The following is a 15,799-nucleotide window of genomic DNA, read 5'->3' as shown; positions in this document are numbered from 1 at the left end:
ATCTTGCTGTCTGCGAGATGAGGTGACAAAGCATGAGACCATAAAAGTCATGATACATTTTCAGTGTGCCAAAGCAAGTACAGTTTTTACTATCGTCTAACCCTAGGCAATGATTTTTCAGACTTAGGAACAAAATAATGCAACATTGGGTGATGCAAGCCAACACTGCAGATTACCATCAGCCACAAATCAATTATCAATAAATGATCAGCAGTGAAATGTGAATCTAATTCTAGTATATTTTCAATTCATTCTTGAAGGCCATTTATTTTCATTGTATTTACGTTAACAGTGCATGCTAATGAACTCTGCAGCTATTTTGCACTTCCTACTGTTTTTCCAATACAAACCTTAGTGCAGGTATTTGTCTCTTCTTCTTTCTTTCCTGGAGAAAATTGCTTCAGTGTGATTATTATTTGTATTGCCCTTTTCAGCATCTTCTAAAGTTTAGCTACCAGAGCTGTAGATTTTACTCCCACCATGGTAGCAGCCACCAATTTATGTGGTTAGAATGTTGCTATACTGTAGGATTACAAACATGGAAGGCACTAGCATTAGAGAGCCATGGTGGCGCAGTGGTTAGAATGCAGTATTGTGGGCTACTTCTGTTGACTGCCGGCTGACTGTAATTTGGCAGTCTGAATCTCACCAGGCTCAAGGTTGACTCAAGGTTGACTCAGCCTTCCATCCTTCTTAGTTGAACGGTTGCAGGAACTGGGTATGTCTAGTTTAAGAGAAAGAAGGACTAGGGGAGACATGATAGCAGTGTTCCAATATCTCAGGGGTTGCCACAAAGAAGAGGGAGTCAAGCTATTCTCCAAGGCACCTGAGGACAGAACAAGAAGCAATGGGTGGAAACTAATCAAGGAGAGAAGCAACTTAGAACTGAGGAGAAACTTTCTGGCAGTTAGAACAATTAATCAGTGGAACAGCTTGCCTCCAGAAGTTGTGAATGCCCCAACACTGGAAGTCTTTAAGAAGATGTTGGATAGCCATTTGTCTGGAACGGTATAGGGTTTCCTGCCTAGGCAGGGGGTTGGACTAGAAGACCTCCAAGGTCCCTTCCAACTCTACTATTGTATTATTGTATTATTGAGGTCGGTAAAATGAAGACCCAATAAGCTGACTCTATAAACTACTTAGAGAGGGCTGTAAAGCACCATGAAGCAATATATGTCTAAATGCTATTGCTAATGCTATCAGACTATTACCATTTTGATTATTCAGTCTTTCAAAAGCAGTTTGAAAATTAGAGAAGGGAACCACGGGATCAGCCATATTGGACTTAATTCTCACTAACAGAGAGGAAATGATAGAAGGTGTTGAAGCCATAGGAACCCTGGGGGCAAGTGACCATGCAATATTGGAATTCAACATTATGCAAACACAAGTAGTAGAACAAAGTCAAACTAGAGTCTTGGACTTTAAGAGAGCTAATTTCAATAAACTTAGAGAGAGCTTGGAAAGAATTCCATGGATGAGAATCCTCAAGGGAAAGACAACTCGAGAAGCTTGAGAAATTTTGAAAAGTGAGATTATAAAAGTCCAGTCTAGCACAATACCAATGAAGAAGAAAAATAACAGCTCCCAAAAGAAACCAACATGGCTGCATAGAGAAATCTCTGACAAATTGAAAGACAAAAAAGATAAGTATAAAAAGTAGAAAGAGGGAGACATAAGTAAGGCAGAATATCAGCAAATAGCCCAAGCCTGTAAAGATGAAGTAAGGAAAGCTAAGGCTCACAATGAAGAAAGGCTTGCCACAAAAGTAAAAAATAACAAAAAAGCTTCTTCCGACATATTAAAAACAAGAAAAAGGTTAAGGAAACAATTGGTCCATTGCTGGGAGAAAGTGGCAAGAAGGTGACAAGGAACAGGGAGTAAGCAGAACTATTTAACTCATTTTTTGCATCTGTCTTTACACAAAGGAGTAAAACAGTCCAACCTATCAAAATCAGCACCACAAAAATAAGATTAGGAACACAAATTGAAATAGGGATGAAAATGGTAAGTTAGCACCTGTCTACCCTAGACGAGTTCAAATCACCAGAACCGGATGGATTACATCCCAGGGTTCTGAAGGAACTGGCAGATGAGATCTCAGAACCTCTGAACTATATCTTTCAGAGGTCCTGGAGCATCGGGGAACTACCAGAGGACTGGAAAAGAGCTGATGTGGTTCCCATTTTCAAAAAAGAAAAAAAAATAGATCCAGGAAACTGTAGATTTATCAGCCTGACCTCAATACCAGGAAAGATTCTGGAAAAGATAATCAAGCAACAAATTAGTGAACACCTAGAAGTAAACAAAGTAATAGCCAAAAGCTAATATGGGTTTGTCAAAAACAGATCATGCCAGACTAATTCTATTGCATTCTTTGACAAAGTGACAAAATTAGTGGACCAGAGGAATGATGTCGATATAGTTTACTTGGAGTAAGGCATTTGATAAGGTAGACCATAACCTACTACTAGATAAAGTAGAAGAATGTGGGTTGGACAGCATCACCACCAGATGGATTCATAACTGGCTGACTCAACGTGTAGTCCTCAGTGGAACTGCATCTACATGGAGGGAAGTATGCAGTGGAGTACCCCAAGGCTCTGTTTTAGGCCCAGTACTCTTCAACATCTTCATCAATGATTTGGATGAGGGAATAAATGGGGAACTCATCAAATTTGCAGATGACACCAAGCTGGCAGGAATAGCTAACACTCCAGAAGACAGGCTTAAGATACAGAAGGATCTTGACAAACTTGAACATTGGGCATTATCTAATAAAATGAAATTCAATGGTGAAAAGAGTAAGGTTCTACATTTAGGCAAGAAAAATGAAATGCACAGGTACAGTATAGGTAGTACCTTGCTCAATAGTAGTAACTGTGAGAGGGATCTTAAAGTCCTAGTGGACAACCATTTAAATATGAGCCAGCAGTGTTCAGCAGCTGCCAAAAAAGCCAACACAGTTCTAGGCTACATAAACAGAGGGATAGAATCAAGATCACGTGAAATGTTATTACCACTTTATATGAAAAGGACTAGGGGAGACATGATAGCAGTGTTCCAATATCTCAGGGGTTGCCACAAAGAAGAGGGAGTCAAACTATTCTCCAAGGCACCTGAGGGTAGAACAAGAAGCAATGGGTGGAAACTAAAGGAGAGAAGCAACTTAGAACTGAGGAGAAATTTCTTGACAGCAGAACAATTAATCAGTGGAACAGCTTGCCTCCAGAAGTTGTGAATGCACCAACACTGGAAGTCGTTAAGAAGATATTGGATAGCCATTTGTCTGAAACGGTATAGGGTTTCCTGCCTAGGCAGGGGGTTGGACTAGAAGACCTCCAAGGTCCCTTCCAACTCTGCTATTTTATTGTATTTATCTACTGCTTTGAAAAGGCTTGAGAACAAGGAGTGAAAGACAATGGTTCACTCACAGCTTTACAGGACTGCAATAATGCAAAGAAATTTGTTGAGATAGCAAATATACTGCTGAGTCTGAAATAAATCAGCTGAACCCTCAAATCCAGACAACGTTATGAATGTAATAGGGCTGAGGAAGTTAAAATATAATTGTCCATATTAAAAGTAAGCAAGATGAATTCAAAACAGCATATCTGTAACAATAATACTTGCGGGATCCAAGAATCCGAGCTGGTCACGAGGACCAGAGGTTTAGTCTTTTGAGTTTTCAGAGTGGTGCTGGAGCCTATCCTTAGAGAACTTCTCTCACACACATTCTGGTGAGACAGACATTCCCTGAGGACAGGCTCCAGCATGAATCTGAAAGCTTGGAAAACTGAACCTCTGGTCCTGGTGACCGATCCAGGTTTGATCCTGAAACATTATCCTGGAAAAAAGTATAGTTGCTTTCATTTGTAATAACACTAGGATTCACCTGTCTGGAAGTTGAGCCCTGGCAACTGGCTTATTTATTTATTTATTTATTGGCTTGAAACATTTCACTGCTTATCTACCGTACGTAACTCCTTCTGTCTGAAGAAGCATGCACCTGGCTTATTAAAATCCTCATTGAATGCTCTTTTATTTCTCTTCCTCTCTGCCTCACCCAGGGAAATCTATCCCGGTAATATAGAAATACTAGTTAGATCATCCACAAAGAACTGGGCACCATTTAAGCAAGTGACTCTCTGAAGAACAAGGATGTCACCTCACTGGTTGGATTTAAATTATCTACTGTTATTAATTGCCTGCACATTATTTTAAGGACTGTGGGGATTAATATTACTGTAGAAATATTAACATAAGTGGTTAGATAATATGCTTCCACCAGAATGAATCTCAGAATTTTTATTGACTTTATATAGACCCTTCGGAACTTAAAATATCCCCTCAATGCCACACAGTTACTCTTTTTCTGTAATATATAATGAAATATTACTTTTCCATAATTGGAAGCCTGAAATTGTTTAGCAGGGTAATTTACCTTCCACATCTAAAACAACAATATAACAATGATTTTATAAATTTAAAAAAAAAATCAAATATCAATGGAAGAAAATAATCCAAGTTCATTTCACTCCTTGAACAGAAAGTGAAATTGAGGATATATTATATTAAGTACGTGTCTAGCTTAAGGTCTTGGGCTAGAAAGTAGGTCACTGTAAGTTCCAAGCCTGCAGCTTAGGTACGGATGACTATTAGATGACTATGAGTCAGGCACTCAGCCATAAGAAGACAATGGCAAAGCTCTTCTGAAAAGTTGTCAAGAAACAGGGACTAGTCCATGTAGTTGCCAGGATCAAGACTGACTTGAAGAAAGAAGAAAAACAGGAAGAACATGAAAAGAAACCTGCTAATATCTAATCTAATGGGAAAAATCAAAACTTCAATACTATTAGAGAACCATTTGGAAGCTTTGTTGTAGTAGTACAGTAGAATACCTTGTCCTTGCAATGTGGGATGTATGATTATACTGCCTAAATTAAAAGTCTGGTTGCATCCAGTAGATTGTTTTACATTTATGAATGCAGAGTTACTACGAAAATTGATAACTTGCCTGTCTCATTAGCAGGAAAACCAGAGGATGCTGCTTGGGAAAAATCAGCTCTCTCTCTCTCTCACACACACTCTCCCTCCCTCCCTTCTTTTTCCTCTCCCTCTCCCCCTTCCTCTCTGTATCGCTGTCTCTCTCTCCCTCTCTCCTTTTCCCTCTCCCTCTCCCCCTTCTCCTTCCTCTCTCCTTCTCTCGCTCTCTCTCTGTATTGTCTCTCTCTGTCCCACTCTCCCTCCTTTTTCCTCTCCCTCTCCCCCTCCCCTTCCTCTCTCTCCTTCTATCTGTCTCTCTCTTTCTGTATTGTCTCTCTCTCTGTCCCCCTCTCCCTCCCTTTTCCTCTCCCTCTCCCCCTCCCCTTCCTCTCTCTCCTTCTATCTGTCTCTCTCTTTCTGTATTGTCTCTCTCTCTGTCCCCCTCTCCCTCCTTTTTCCTCTCCCTCTCCCCCTCCCCTTCCTCTCTCTCCTTCTGTCTCTCTCTTTCTGTATTGTCTCTCTCTCTGTCCCCCTCTCCCTCCCTTTTCCTCTCCCTCTCCCCCTTCCCTTTCCTCTCTCCTTCTATCTGTCTCTCTCTTTCTCTCTGTATTGTCTCTCTCTCTCTGTCCCCCTCTCCCTCCTTTTTCCTCTCCCTCTCCCCCTTCCCCTTCCTCTCTGTCTCTCTCTCTCTCCCTCTCCCTCTTATGTGAATGCCAATGAAATCCTAGCAAGATGGAACTAGGAAAAGCTTTTCTCTCATACTCAAAGGACTGAGACACTACTGCAGTCAGAAGCTGTCTAGTTTGTTCAGGGCTGCTTGTGGCAAGAAAAATACAGAACTCGTTTTTCACAAGGGAAAAGTTAGTTGTTTGAGCTGTTACAGTTAATAGCTGTTGCTCCCCTGAGAAACAAGGCAGCAACACCAGCTCAGTGTTTGTTTCACCTTGAAATTGGACTACTCCGTTTTCTTCCCTTTGACAAATGATGTCTAATCTATCCCTATTATGGGAAAACTAAAATATGAAGCACATTGGCACAGACTTAGAAAGCCAGGGTTATATTTTATATTCCTGGCTGAAACAAATGGATTTAGTTTTGCCCAAGTTACAGAGGCAGCTTACTCTCTTGTTTTCTTAGAGCCACTGACTATGAGTTTGTTGTCATGGTTTCTACTTTATTTTACTTTGTTTTGTTTGTACTCTGTTTACCTGGTTAATTCAAGCAGGATTGCTGCAGCAGGATTACTGCTCCGAACACCTGTGTTGCACAAAACTATTAAACTGTTCTATGTTTCTTCTTCTAAAATATGGCCTTAGATTGTTTAATACTCATAGTACTCATATTTTCTTCTTCCATGTTGAACTCATTTGTATACTAAGAGAACTGTGCTTGACCCTCTCTCCCCATCTGGAAATTTCAAGCAACAGCAGTTAAACATAGTTGTATACATGAGGTTAATTTATGGTAGATCAGTGGAGAAAAGAATATTGGGTTCAGATATACACAAGGTCTACCACATGGAAAGCAGCCAAGATTAACGCATGTCTATGTGTGTTTGGCCTGTGTAATCAGAGGTTGGTAACGTTGGTATAGGGACCAGAGACCATGTCTGTGAATGGATGGTGGGCTGCTATCTCCCTTTCATTTGCACAAATACATTGGCATTTAAAAGGGCTCATCTGGGAAAACCATAGAGACATGGCCAGAGGGAAAAAATTAAGACAAGTTCTGCAGTCTTAGGGTGGCTCTTGTGTTGAGGAAAGAAATGCTTACAGAGGAAGGATGTCAGGAAGGTAATCAACATTACCTTTATTGTAAGGTTACAATACTAGAATCTTGCAAGTGTAAAAGCATTTCTCTCTTCCTTTACTTTCACTTTCCAGAAAACTAAGGAGGGTCCCTTTTGAAATGTTTCCCAGGTTCCTTTTCCTTTTGTGGGCTGAGATACCTTTTGCATGATGATTGTCTAGTCTGTGGCTCTTCCTTTTATCTTCCAATTTCATTCCCACATACCATTACAGAGGAGGAAAAGACATCAAGAGAGATGAGCTACCATGAGCCAGATGGATATGACATATGTTATCTTTCTGGGGTTACAGTCCAAATCATTTCAGGTGGTGGGTCAGATATAGGCCATTGCAGGCCATTGGTTGCTGATCCCTTGTGCATATGAGACATAGATTGGGCTTCTATTGAAAGTTACAAGTGAGCAAATAATCTGTTTGATGAAAATAAATCTAACCCTTCACTCATTTAAAACTTTTATTACATTGATCCAAGATTACAGAATGCTCCCTAAACTTTCAAGTGTACAAGAACTCTTTATCAGACAAGATTCTTTTAAATAAAATGGAATTTATTGAGATAGGAAAGGAAGAATTCTAGCATATCTGGGAAAGGTGATGCCCGAGTGAGCATGTCTTCAGTCTTAGATGGTAGGCATATGAAAGAGGATTGCAGATATGTAAATTAACCCAGTTACACTCAGGTTGCTAGGATGGAAAAATAAGATTTCCTTATTAAGATTGCAGCAGAACTGTGTAGGTAATACATTCATCACATCAGAGTATTAGCAATCAATAATACAATGAATTTAGAATTTCAGTGACTGATAGCTCAGATAAAATGGATGAATCTAAATAAGTTGGTAAAAGAACTGTGCCAAAGTTGTCATTTAGATTTAGGGTAGATACCTTGAACTGCCAACTCCTTGATACGTTTTAAGACTTCTTACAAGCAGATGATACTGAAGAAACTTAATATTCCACAGTCCAGATGAGACACTGTGGTTTTGTTCCCACAATATGCTTAACCTAGTCAGATTTCTTTTCTATTAGCTCTAGCAAGCAGATCATCAGACTAAGTGGGTCAAAGATCACCACTTTTGAAATATAGAGGAGCATACTGCCACAGCTTGGTGACATCACCAGTTTTCAATTAATTAGATTGGCAGCAGAAGATATAATTTAGCCACTGTAAGAAACACTGGGGACAGAAGGGGGACTGATTCCAGAAATTTATTTCCTTCCTTCCTTCCTTCCTTCCTTCCTTCCTTCCTTCCTTCCTTCCTTCCTTCCTTCCTTCCCCATCTAACTATGGTGTGAGATGATGCCAAAGTAATAAAACATAAGCCCTGATGTCACAGTGCAAGTTCCATTCTTTTGTATTTGTATTGTAATATTGCACATGTATACCTGAAGTAGAGTTTGTGTCATAACCAAGATTTCATCACTCCTTCCTTGCTTTCTCTCCTAGTGGGTGCTTGTTCTTGTTGAGCCCAAATTTGACATACGTGTAGGCATTTTACTTAACTCTCTTTTACACTCATTTATTCTTTTTTCTTTCTCTTTACACTGTAAGGGGTTTTTCAGGCTCACCACATTCTTAAGGGGGGGGGGGGCAGAAAGCAGTGAATAGGTAGTGGGGATTGTTTTGGCCAGGTGTCCTCCTTTCCCATGGGAACTGAGGCAGCTGCTGCTGAGAAGGTGGAGTTTGAAGACACCGGTCAATGTGGATTGAGTGTTTATTGGAGAATGTGGCTTTTAAGAGATGTTTCTAACTTACAATATTTTGTGGTGTAATTTCGGTTTGTGTCAGATCCGGAATTACAACAGACTTTGCCAATTTGATGTCTACCTAAATAAAAGAAATTTGAAAATGGACTTTGCACATTTCTTTTTTGAATGGGCTTCATCATTTGGAAACCTGACAGTTCTTGCCCAAAGTCTTCACGTAGGTATGTATTCCTAGGTTTATGTGACAACGACAGGCCAGCAGCTCAGAGGTGGGTTCCTACCGGTTCAGACCTATTTGGCTGAGTAGGTAGTGACTCGGCCGGTCATGCCCCTGAACCAGTTCTATTGGCAGCAGCGTAGGTGCTGCCATCTTGTTTTTGCTTCTGCACATGCACAGAAGCATTTTTTTACTACTGTGCATGCGCAATAAGAGCCCCCCCCCAAGCATGTGCCTGAGTGAACCAGCAGTAACAGAAGCTAGAACTCGCCCCTGCAGCAGCTATATGGTCCTAGGGAAAGATGTAATTTCTTCAGGTGATCCATGAGTGCTCCTGCACTCTCCAAAGCCTTTTACTTTACTCAACCCCAAGATGATGCCCAGCTCTGCAAAGCTCGAGATTAGAATGATATCAGAAGGGAAATCGCACCATTTCTTGATCAAAATTCAGGAAGGAAAAGAACATTGCATTGATGCCTTCTGTATCAACATGTTCTTTTTGTGAAGAAAGAAGAAATGGTTCTAGCTATGTGGACACAAAAGGGATTTCAATGTAAAGCCACCTTCAAATCTTGAAAGAAAATCAGGGGATAAATCAAACAATCCAAACAAAATATTATCCAGGTTCTATATCATGGGAAATACATCATTTTATTCTGAGAGCTAAATTGCAAATATGATTTCCACACCACTAGAGGGCAATCCTAGCTTTATTTTCTAATCCTAGTCTGACAGCACTCAAAATAAATTGCTATGGTACTAGAACAAGCACTGCTCTTAATGTTATGGGTCAATGGGATTGTGACTTGGTTACGCAGGATTGAGGATTGATGAAACAGCCTCTTTGCGATAACAAGGACAAGGTGGATTATCACATTGGATAGTGGGGTAATTGCCGCTGATGATTTCAAAATTTATTTTGGAATGGGAAGAAATGAAAACTCAAATAAAAATTAATACAGAAATCATGGCTTAGTGTGAGAATATTCCTGTTCCATGCAATATTGCTGTTAAAAAGTAATTTACCAGGAATAATTAGATTTTCCTGTTTCTTTTTGAAAATATAGGTAGTCCTCAACTTACAACCACAACTGAGCCCAAAATTTCTGTTCCTAAGTGAGACATTTGTTAAGTGAATTTTGCCCCATTTTATGACTTTTGTAAACACAGTTGTTAAGTGAATCCCTGCAGCTGGTAAGTTAAGAACACGGTTGTTAAGTGAATCTTGCTTCCATTAACTTTGCTTGTCAGAGGTCACAAAAAGGGATCACATGACCCTGGAACACTGCAATCATCATAGATATTAGTCAGTTGCCACATGGCTGAATTTTGATTACATGATCACATCACAGGGGATACTGCAATGGTCATAAGTATGAAAAATGGTCCTAAGTCACTTTTTTCAGTGCTGTTGTAACTTTGAACAGTCACTAAATGAACTGTTGTAAATCAGGGACTACCTACAATGCCATAATAAGGAAAATATTAGAACCCAAACCTAAATAATTAAAAGATGTTGCTTGGCTTTTGATTGGAGTGAGTGAGTGATCATTAGAGTTAGATTTATTGATATCAAACAAAGTGTATTTGCTGAAGAATCAGCAAAAACCTATTTAAAAAATGTTAAATTACTGGATTAATTTCATGGATTTTTATGGCTAAACGATGAAATTACTTTTGCTTTCTCCCATTTTTCATTTGAAAAATATGCAATCCTTGTCTTCGTGCATATGAAGACATCTGTTTAATCTTTGATAAGGTTTTGTTTTGTTTTAATTGCATTCACACATTTATCTACTTGTCCTGTCCTGGTGCATTGCCCTGATATTGTTCTTTCCAGCTGAGTAAACAATATCCACACCTGTTGTGAAATTTGTAAAAGTTTTGGAACATATTCTGTAAAACAAAAGTGAATGTTATTCTAGAATGGAATGCCGTAAAGCAGGGCTGTCCAAACTTGGGAACTTTAAGACTTGTGGACTTCATGCTGGCTGGGGAATTCTGGGAGTTGAAGTCCACAAGTCTTAAAGTTCCCAAGTTTGGACACCCCTGCCGTAAAGAATGCTTTACTTACTTTTTGGTCTTCAACATTAATTAACAATTTGGGTACAGTTGATTCTCTTACGGTAAGTAAACTGAACTGGCTATGGAAACCTAGTTGAGCTGTTGAAGAAAGCTGCTATTAATATTTAAAGAATATTGCATCAGTCTTCTAGTTCAAAGTCATTGGCAGCATCTTAATTCTACATTTGTCATAGGTTGGTTTGGGATTACCTTGAAAGGCAAAAGGTTATTGATTGAATGCACGCTGTACAGTTACCTGAATAAACAGGTACGTTCAGATAACATTTCCCTTTACAGTCACCTTTTATGAAGTCACAGAATTTGATTAAAATTAGTTGCTATTATGTTTACTTAATATTTCAGTCAGCATCTGTAATTTTGCCTTTTTACTAAGGTCTACATCAGAAGCCGTGCCAAGCACTGAGAGCAACAATTCATTTAAAATATCATTTATACTCTTAACCATTCCCACTATTATATTTTAATTTATTTTCAAGTTATTTCATTGCACTTTATTTTTATTTATAGGTTTTTGGTATATGCATTTCTTGGGGCGCGATGGCTCAGCGGTTAAAAATGCTGAGCTTGTCAGCTGGAAAGACCTGAGTGCCATGAAACAGGGTGAGCTCTGGTTACTTGCCCCAGATCCTGCCCAACTAACAGCAGTGCCAAAAGCATGCAAATGCAAGTAGATAAATAGGTACCATTTCAGTGGGAAGGTAACAGCATTCCATGCATCTCGGCATATATTCATGCTGGCCACATAATCACAGAAGTATCTTGGCTAAAGTATCTGGCTCCCTTGGCTAAAAAAAAATGGAGATATTTGCATATCAACCTTTTTAATAGCTATTTTGTTTAGGGGAGGGAGAAGAGTATAATAAAGATTTCCTAAGCCTCTTCTGCTTAAGGAAATTAGATTGTCTCATATTTGTGCAGCTTCTAAATTAGTTATGGTTCTACATTAAAGAATCCAACATTAATTCACCTATATATAAATACAGGAATTTCTCAAATGTTGCTGATTCACTCACTTATTATGAACATGGAAAGATTTCACTTAAGACACAAGATTTGTCCAGAATTACGGTATGTATTATATTCTATTACCTCCTGAAATGAGAAAAAGAAAGTTATTTATAATAAAACAGGGAAAGAGAAATGATGAAGCAAAATCTGGAAATGATCCAGAGTCATAAAATAATTCAGTTTCTTTATCTTTTCTTTTTAAAATGTTGACATTTTAATAACACTTTGGAGAGATTAAGCAATGGACCTAATGAAATATTATGTCAAGGAAACACGATAAAACTCAGAATGACCCAAATACTTAATCCAAGGGTATTTTCATAGTTTGGCTCGAGTTTTTTATACCTCAAGTTTTGACATTACCGTTCTCTAAATGTGATTGTATAGACTACAATAGTAGTTTATGCAATTTCCCATATTCATTCTTTCATTTTCTTATTTTTATAACAATTCATTCATCTATTCTTTGAAAAATTAATTTATATTTCATATATACAGTATATATAATATTTTGTGTCTTTTTCTGGATTCATGTATAAAACCTATTCTTTTAATATTACTATTCCAGCATATTTGGGGCAGAATTACTTTCTGTGTAAGCTGGATATAATAATCATGTTGTATCTTTTTTTAGATATATTATGTTTTCATGCTCCATTTTCATGTACAAACTTCCATACTTGAGGTTAAATATTGCTGTTTTAAAAGGTGGTGAACTGAAGTTCAGACGAGAACTGTGTCAGCTAGTTATGTCTTCTGGCTCTTTCCTTTTTCTGTAGCCAATATGCACAGAAAGTGCCAAAACAATTTGGTGAGCTCCTAATAACACAACCTTGCTTATTGATTTATTATGTGCCATCAACTCTGCATTGACTTTTAGTAACCACTAAGTAGATTTTTTTCAGCACAATCTTAACCTGCTTCTTAAATTTTCCCATGGATCATCCTCTGCTACTCTAACTGAGGCCATCCATCTTACTGCTGATCATCCTATTCTCTCTTCTTCCTCTTCCTCCGTCAACCCCAGAGTATTCTCCAGAAAACTAGATCATCACGTATTTTTCTGGAGGTATGACAGTTGAGAATGATCATTTGTGCCACAGGTGACAACTCTTGGCTGATCCATTTTTCCTTTTGTTTCATGTTCTTGGCTGTCCATAGTCTCCTCAAGAATCTTCTCCAATACCAAAGCTTCAATGCTCTTTCTATCCTGCACCTCCAAAATCCAAACATTTCCTTATTCTTTAATAATTGAACACAGGGAAATGCTGCTTAAATTTAAATGTTACCTAAAAAGCATCAGCTTACATCTTCTTCTGACATGGATTTTCTTAGTCAGACCTGAACTTAAGGCATATGTTCAAGAATGTATCCAGGGTTGACTCATAAAATTTATGAAATGGTAATTGAAAAATCTCTAAATCTGTTCATGTATTCCTACCACTACCGCACCAAGAAATCATATATACCAGTGATGGCTAACCTTTTACGGATCGAGTGCCCAAACCCCCAAAATGCAATGCACCCTAACCCCCATGCATGCGGCCTGCTGCACCATCCCCACATGCATGCATGGCCCTGCTGCATGCACCCCGTGCATGCATGTTCCCCCCACATGCCACATGCATGCATGTGTGACCTCCCTGCACGTGCCCCACCCCCGTGCATGCACGGCTTGTTTTTTTTTTTAAAAAAAAATTAAAACCAAAACCACTGATAACAGTTGAAAAGTACAAAAGCTGTTACCAGATGCAGCTATAGAAACCTTGCTACTCTGCTTCTTAGTTTAAGTCTGTAGACATATCTGATTACAGTTTTGTGACCAGGTTAAGGCTGTAGCAGGATAAAAGTGCCTGCTGGAAAAAAAGGAAATCAGTTGATACGACTTGAGACTCGAGTCTTACATGGTGTGTGCCGCTTGTACGGACAAAGAGCAAGGATGTTTGCAGTCCGGACTGGTGGGATAATGAAGAAAAAGAATCCAGAATTAAAGAAGCAACAGAACCTTGAAAAGCTCTCCTTAGAAAAGAAGAACAGATACAGTATTTATGGGCAGATGAAGCAAAAGTCCAGAATTCTGGCTCTTTTGCACCAACTGGAAATGAATTGGTACCTAAAAATCTGTGAATTATCCTATGAATATACGGTAGCTCATACCAGTGGCATGCCTCACAGGTAAGCTCTTGAAGGATGTGCCTTGAAAAGCAAATATTTGCAGTGATGATTTGGGAATCCACAAATGAATCATAGCTGTTATGCTCTGTGATTATGCTGTGATAGCTGTCTAAAGTATATTTTGTTTTGATTGAAGGTTAACATTAGCTAACTCTGTAATGAAGGCTGCACAACTTATCAGCTTTGCTGTTACAAATTGGCTTTGGGGTTGTGGGATTATGAATGACTGAGACTGTGATCCATCAAAAAATTTCTGAATTCAAGCCCCACTGAACTCAATGAAAGTTACTCTTGCCTAGGATTGCACTGCTAGTCAAAAATCATTCTAATTCAGCTGGAATAGTCAATCAATATGAACATTTTGGTTTACTCGTTTTCCCAGAAACAGACGTTTTCTTCTAACTGCTGTAATGATGAAAAGAGGGGCTTTTAACAAAGCATTTCCCCCCTTTCAAACAATTTCATGCAGTTCATCATTAACTAGTCAATGTTAATTTCACAACTTGAGACAAATGTTTTAATTGGAACAAATTCAATGAGGATTTTTCCCAGCAAAGCAAAATATAGAAATCAGATAACCTTAGCACTTTTGCTTTCTCCAAGACATCCTACTTGTCATGTGTTCATGCAATCACCAAAAGGAACTGTAGGAAGACTTTAACTTTTAAAAAAATGATAAAAGGACAAATTGATAAGAGACAGATCTCCTTCCTCAAAATGATCCACTTCCAAGCCTTCTCCATTTCAGTAACTCTTATCAACATTGTTCTTTAGCTTCTTGAATTGATAACTTGGGTCTGATTACATTATCAAAAATAAGTTATCGCCCTATTCAAAGGGCGCAGGACTTTTGCTCAGTCTCGGAATCATTCTCTTCTTAGAAATAGTAAGAAAAGTATAGTACATAGTACAGTCCATTCTGCTGATGCCCTTGAAATACCTACACAGGAAAATCAAGCAATTGAATCCATAGATTAAATTTTAAGGCGTCACAATATTGGAGTTGGATCTACTTTCCATTATCTGTTTAGTTCTGCATTGGCTTATTCATCAACAATGAATCATAATGCCCTGATTCTTTATTGAAATCAATAAAGACGGATTTCAATTAATCTTGATTTAACTCTATAAAAAGCTCGTGATTTGGCTCTATAAAAAGTATGCTGACTCAGCTTGCTTTCGAAATATAAAAACTGAGCCAGGAGCATCATAAATCATTGCTTCCTAGCAAATCCAGCATCGCTAAGAAATAAGTAGCACTCTCCCAAGCATGGAGATATTTCCTATAATAGAACTTATAGCTGGCCAGAAACTGAGGCTGCAGCCTTGTGCATACTTTTATGAGCATGAACCTCAATAATTCATAGAGTTTAACTCTGAATGGATATGCATTGGATTAAACTGAAAATAGTAGGGATACAATAGATCATTACGAACTGGAAGGCACTGACTAGATTTTGACCAATAGATTTATGGCAGTCAGATTTACTAATTATGTGCCCACAAGTCCTTTTTTTAACTCCTGTTGACCACAGATAGATCTTAGATAGATCTATTCCTTACATGTTCTTTCAAGTCTCTGGTGCATTATTGCCACCATAACTGTTCATCTCCTTTGTTAGTCATTTTCTTCTCTTCTTTCCTTTCACCTTTCCCGGAATTATTGTCTTTTACAGAGAACTGGATCTTTGCATAATGCAGTGGTTCTGAACTTGTGGGTCGGGACCCCTTTGGGGGTTGAACCACCCTTTCACAAGAATTGCCTAAGACCATCGGAAAACACATATTTTCGATGGTCTTAGGAACCAAGACA

This window comes from Natrix helvetica, assembly GCF_964273705.1.
Source record: "Natrix helvetica genome assembly, chromosome: 5".
Classification (NCBI taxonomy): domain Eukaryota; kingdom Metazoa; phylum Chordata; class Lepidosauria; order Squamata; family Natricidae; genus Natrix; species Natrix helvetica.
This window is presented reverse-complemented; position numbering follows the sequence as displayed.